The sequence below is a fragment of the Eumetopias jubatus genome, unplaced genomic scaffold (assembly GCF_037043125.1).
Source record: "Eumetopias jubatus isolate StellerSeaLion01/CBP00866 unplaced genomic scaffold, mEumJub1_p1.0 scaffold_9, whole genome shotgun sequence".
Lineage (NCBI taxonomy): Eukaryota > Metazoa > Chordata > Mammalia > Carnivora > Otariidae > Eumetopias > Eumetopias jubatus.
Window position 1 is genome coordinate 140231964 of NW_028274815.1, and position 6712 is coordinate 140238675.

The window sequence follows — 6712 nt, forward strand, 5'->3', positions numbered from 1 at the left end:
TCCGGTGCTTTTCATTCCTTCCTATAGGTATGAATTACACCTGGTTTCATTTCCCTGCAGCCTGGAGAACGCTAACATTTCTTGTAGTTCGTGTCTTCTGACAATAGATTTTCTCAGCTTAAAAAATAAAAAGTCTCAGATGTCTTTATTTTACCCTCATTTTTGAAGGATAATTTTCATTGGATGGAGAATTCCTGATTGACAGGCTTTTTTTTTTTTTTTTTTAACTAAGCACTTTGAAGATTTTGTTCCATTATCTTCAGGAATCCGTTGTTTAAAATGAAAATCAGTGGGGGACCTGGTTGGCTCAGTTGGAAAAGCATGCGATTCTTGATCTTGGATCCCGAGTTTGAGCCCCACGTTGAGTGTAGAGATTACTTAAAAATAATAATCTTTAAAATAAGAATCGGCCATTGTTCCCATATATATATATCCTTTTTCTCTGACTGCTTTTAAGATTTTCCCTTTGTCCCCACCTTGCAGCTATAACTATATGAGCCTAAGTCTGCTTTTCTTTGTGTTTGTCCCATTTCCTGTATCCATGGGTTGCTATTCTTAACCAAATTGGGAAATATTTCAGCATTACTTCTTCAAATATTTTTTATGCCTTATTTCTCTCTTCTCTTTTTGGGGTTACAAGTACATAGTTACTAGGCCACCTGATACCTTAGTCCCATATATTAGCACAGAACACGCATTAGACCCCCTGGTCGCTAAGGCCCTGCTGTCTTCTGTGTTCTTCCAACCAGACAATTTCAGACCGGTCTGTCCTCAAGCTGACTGACCTTTTCTTCTGCAGTTTCCAGTCCTCTGTTAGGCCCTTCCAGTGAACGAGCTCATGGTTCCCATGTCTCTGCTGAGATTTCCCATCCGTTCACTCATTATGTCCATGTTGTCGGTTACATCCTTGAGAATATTTATAATAGACATTTTAAAGTCGTTGTCTGCTAATTCCAACATCTGGATCATCTCAAGCTCTGTTTCCATTGACTGCATTTCTCCCCTTTCTTTGTACATTAACATATTTATGTTTAATTTTTAACAGGTTTATTGTATGTCACATGCCATACAGTTTGCTCATTTAAAGCGTATAACTAATGGCTTGTCATACATGTACAGAGTTGTGCAACTGCCATCACAATCAGCTAATCCCCCCCCACAATAAAAAACCCATACCCTTTGGCAGTCCTCTGCACCCTCTTCCCCAGCCCCTGGCAGCCATGGATCTACCTCCTGTCTCCATGGGTTTGCCTGTCCTGGGGGCACAGAAATGTCTGAGATCATCGATATTGCAAGGACTCAGTGCGTCGTCTGTTTTATGGCTGGATGCAAAAGGCTGCCCCAGAAATTGCTGCATTTTTGCCATGCCCCACCCCCGCCATTGTGATTCTGATATACATGGTCCTGAGACCACGGCAAGAAATTCTGGTCTGTTTGATGGAAGAGCAGCTGACATTAACTGGGGACCTCCTATCAGCCTGAGCGAAATGCCACCCAGACACAGTCTCGACTGACTAGCATACAGCTCACACACATGAGGCTGGGCGGCCACTGGCCCCATTTGTCAGATGGGGAGATGGGGGCAAGATTAAATGATTGCCTCAAGGTGACACAGCTAGCAAGGTGTTAGAAGCAAGATGCCCCCAAGCAGCCAGGCTCCAGAGCCCACCCCAAGCCACAGTGAATGCTGTCCATGCCCCTCCTGCCTTCAGCCATCACCTGGGACAAGATCGTCTGTCTGTGGGGGTCTCCCAGAGCCAAGGTTCCCAGGGTCAGCTTCCCCGTTCCCAACACCCACATGTGGTATTTGCCACAACTGCGCTAACACCCTGCATGGCCTACGAGAAACCTGGTCTGCAGGAGCCCAAGCACCTGGTGAAAATATTTAATTGGTGTGTTTCCCTGGCAGCCCTCCAGAGACGTGGAAGTTGCCAGAAGAGCTCACTTTCTATCTCAGCACTTGGGCATCATGTAGCGTGAGCACAGACTTGATTTGAGGCCCCTCAGACTTCTGGTCCCATGAAGACTTACAGTCAGGTCTGGGCTGGGCTCCAGCATTGTGGTCATTCCTGCACCTGTCACATGAGCTCTGTCGGTCCAGGTCACTCAGCACTGACAGGAAGGGTCTGAGCCCGGGAAAGACCCCTCCAGACCGGCATGCAGTGGACAGGCCAGGCAGAAACGAGGCGTGAGCTGGGGACTCACAGAGCGCGGGCTGAGCAGGGGTGAGGACACATATGGGAGCAGTGCGGCCACGGCCAAGGATGCCTGTGGCCACCAGCAGCTGCCGGGGCAGACGGGGCTCCCCCTTTGCAGGGAGCACAGCCCTGCCCACCCTCTCCCTTCGACATCTGGCCCCCAGACTGTAGGAGAATGAATTTCTGCTGTTCTAAGCCACCAGTCTGTGGTACTTTGTCACAGCTGCCCTCTGCATCCACCGGGGATCCCGGATCATGCCTGCCCACAGTCAGAACAAACAGCACATCCCCGGAGAGACTCAACCTAAGGGCCAGTTTTAAAAGGAGCATTTATTTTTAGAATGTGCTTTTAAATCAGATTGCAGCAATGTAGGTAAATTGCAATAAAAACAGTACAATCCCGCCCGCAAAGAACCCACTCAGCAAAGTGTCCTTTTGTTCAAAATAAAGTACAAAATGATTTTTTGCAATAACACCAGTGACAGGGCCTCAAGGGTCAATTAGACCAGCTGAGGGGCGCCCCAGTGGAAAATGACCAGCGTGCACCCCAACTCCATGGACAGGGGCGTCGCTTGCCTGGGTTTGTTTCTTCCCAGGACAGATGTCCAATACTGGATGGACGACAAGGTCCTGCCTGCCTTCTGGGTGGGGGGGTGCTCCAGGGTCGTGCTCATGAGCACCCCTCTGAGCAGATCCAGATAGAATTCACCACGAACCTCTCGCTGGGCCTCTGGAATACACAGGGACCCTCAGTGTGGTCACAGTTCTAGACGCTAACAGGCAAAGCATCCCATGTGACCGGGGTGTGTCGGGGCTTTGAACTATGGCAACGGCAGCCACAGCCAGAAGCACCAGAGGCCCAGAGAAGCTGAGGACTCACCTGCAGTAACACAGCAAGCGTGCGGGAGCTGCCATCTGGCCGCTCACCTCCGTCCACATGAGAAGGCAGGTCCTCGCCCCAAACGACCTGTAGGACACAGCCAGATGGGGACAGCAGGCCCACTCGGCCCCCCCCCTGAGCCCCCCCAGAGCGGCAGGCGGCGCTCAGGCACGCGGTCTGCGGTCTGTGGCGGCGCCAAGAGCAAGCAGAGCCTGCGCGTGGTGGGCGTCTCTGTGCCCACGGATCTGCTCCGCCGCTGGGCAGCCTGGCACAGAACCAGGCCAGGTAAGGCTGCGTGGCTGCGTCCCCTCCAGAGCACTGCCCACGTCATTTGTGGCTGAATTGACACACAGCCTGGGGCCTTGCCCCTACCCCCACATCCTCCCACGACGGGGGCTCCCTCAGCCACCCCCTCACAAGGCCCCAGGCTGTGTCCAGGGCTTTTCCAGGCAGCCGCTGGAGGGGCCTTGGCTTGGATCTCAGGAAACTTCCTCCTCTGAGGGTGGGGAGGTGGGTCCCCCGTTCCCAGAGCTGCCCCAGCTGGGAGCTGAACTTCAAGGCCTGTCTTAGGGGAAGGGCCCTTCGCTTGAGGACCGCAGTGTGGACCCTGGGCGAGTTCCTCAGCCTCTCTGTGCCCCTGTGTCCTCTCAGAAGGCTGCTGGCAACTGAGCTCCCACATGAAGCCACGAGAAGGCGGGCGCCACCAGACCAGAGTTGGGTCTGGCCCTGCTCTGCGCCCACCAAGGCCACGCGGAAGCGACCCTGTTGTAGGCGCTGGTGATTACAGGATTGAACTGAGTCAAGACAGCAACCCCATTTTGCTAAAGCATAAAACTTTGCCTCGTTTTTATTCATAATGTTTAGAAATGTGTTTTTTTATTCATTTGTCCTCTGTCCTGCTGGGACTTTGATCACAAAGTGATTTTCATAGACTATGAACCAAGATGCCACTCGAGCTGGGGTCATCCAGCAGAGGCAAGGCCGCCGTGAGGCCACCTCCACCCAACACAGCCAGCGATGATTTAACTCTGCATATTTTGCCTTTAATTACAATAAACTAACAAAGATTCCAGAGATGCTCTCATTTTAATAGAATGCAGAGTTATAATTGGTGACCTATTTTAAGCAATTTAATTTTCCATGACCTGTTTTCCAAATTAACAGAGTAATAAAGGCTGTGTGCTGTGAGTGGGGCCGACCCTCCAAAGCTGCCCAGGCCTGCGGCTCCGTTTAAAGGTGTACCTCTCACTCGTGCGAGCGTGTCCCATCTAACGGGCCCAGCTCTAAGATCAAAGCATAATCAAAGAACGTGATTATCAAGGATTATCAAGGACATCCCAGAGATCGATAAAATCACTATTAAAAGCCACCACCGTGCAGAAATCTGGCTAAAGTCCTTCCTGGGACTGGAACTCGGGTCAGCCCACAGGCCAGGAGCCAGACCACCCTCCTAGCCCCCCACGCCCCTCAATCCACACACGGGACTGGGTGTGGGAGGGGCAAGCCTGCACGTCCAGGGACACGCCCACCCACCCTCCCTCTGTAGGCCATGTCCCCTCGGTGCCCTGGACCACCAAGGATGGGGAGGAGGAGAGGACAGAGGAGCATGGCGGGAAGGTGTCCGCCCACCCTCCTGTGTGCCCTTGGGCTGGCTGGCCTGCACCTGTCTGGGCTGTGGGAGGCCCGGGGGGGAAGAGCCTGGAGGAACGGAGGCCCTGGGGTTGCTGGGAGATCGTGCTGGGGGGGCAGGGGTGTCAGGCCTCCATGGCCCCCTCTGACAGACAGGAAGGCAAAAGCCCTACCTGGAGCTGCTAGGAGGAGAGAGGGGAAACAGGCATGGTGCCCTCCCCTCCCCTTCGTGTCCCCGCCCCTGTCCCTGTCTGGCCCCCTCCCCCTCCCCCCCCGGCCCCCTCCCCCTCCCCCTTTTCTCCCTCCCCCTTCTGTCTTCCTCCCGGTCTTACCCCCCCTCTCCCCTCCCCCTTCTCCCTCTATTTTCTGGTTGCCCCGTTCCCACCAGCATCCAAGGGTTTGTGCTTCGCCACAAAGATCCACCCTCTGCTTTTAAACGAGGACAGAAGGCAGTTTCCAAAACACACATACAGAATAAAGACGCACTTTTGAAAATGGCAGAAGACAAAACACAATGTTCCTCCAAGCTCACGTAAGAGACTCAAGGCAACCCCAATTTTCTAGCATCTCTGCTCTGTGCAGCCAAGTTTCCTGTAGATCCCTCACTCACTGATCCCTTCAGTCCTGTGCCCACCCCAAGGACAGCCAAGGCAGGCGCCAAGGAGAATCCATGCAGCTGGACCCCAATCGTCCCTGGCTTGGGGTGAGAGGGACCCAGAATGGAAGTGGCAGGAACGTTGGTCACTGGAGTACGGGAGACGTGTGGGGAGGGGGCTCCAGGCCCTCAAAGACCCAGGACCCGGCTGGCACCGCGGTCTCCCAGGGTCCCAGGGCGTGCGCTATCTATCTGAGGCACCTGAACGGAGAGCAGGGGGTGAGTGTCGCCCGGTTAACCAAGCCCTGCCGAGCTGGGGAAGAAGGCCCTTGAGTGGACTCAACCCCCAGGTCCCCGGGCTGGGAACCCCTGTTCACAGGAGGCAGGACAGAGCTCGGCCTCGGGGCCCACCGGCTCCTGGGGGCCAGGACCCCCCCCACCTCCCATCTGCAGGCCCTCCCACCTGCCATACCTGCCCAGGGAGGAGGGGGGCTGGGACAGGGTTAGGGACCCCCGCTGGCTCCCGCTGAGGAAATGCAGGAAATCAGGGCTCCACGGCCGAGCCCTCAACTCCCCCGACCTTGGGCACCATTGTCTGCAGGGATGTCCTGGTTAATCCTGCTCTGAGCTGGATTAATTTCCAAAGATAAAGCCTCTGATTTGATTCGTGTACGGTGCTATTTGTGGTTCGGTCAGGCGGGTATGGCCCCAGCGGAGCAGGAGGTATTAAGTGAGGACCAACTTCCTGGGGACGCCAGGGATTACTGACCTGCGTCCACCTCCCCCGCCCTGCTGGCCACCAGCCGCTAGAGGGGCATCGCTTCCACAGAGCCCCAGCTGCGATGTGCTCCGGACACTGGGGTTGCCCTTCCTGTGGCTAGACCTCTGGGTAGCGACAGCAGCTCCTGCCTGGGTCCTCCCCTGGGAGATTAGGCGCTTCTGGCCCCTTGGTGACTCCCAAGCTGGGAGGGCTCGCGGGTCCTTCCGCAGCCCCCACAGAGCTCCTCCCAGCAGACCTGTGGGCTGCACTCACCTCCGGTGGAGCAGTGGGCACCTGAGGCAGAGCACCTGCGAATGACACTGGGTTCAGCTGCAGGGTGTATGGGTGGGGGGGCGGGATTCCTGTCCTCGGCGAGGTTCATCCGATTAGAGAGACCTCCACCCATGCCAACAACAGGACTTCATCAAGGGAGGGGCATCTCCATGGTGTGGATATAGCCATGAGAACACGTGGGAGTGTGCTCTGGGTCCCGTGCCCCAGTGTCTGTGGCGTTGGCCCTCCTGGGACTTGTTAGAAACGCAGAATCTCAGGGCCCCCCAGTCCTATGGGTGATTCAAGCATCCATTTAAGTTTGATAAGTTGCTGCCCTAGAAGGCTTCTGGGATCAGCTGGCCTGGTGGGGCAGCTTA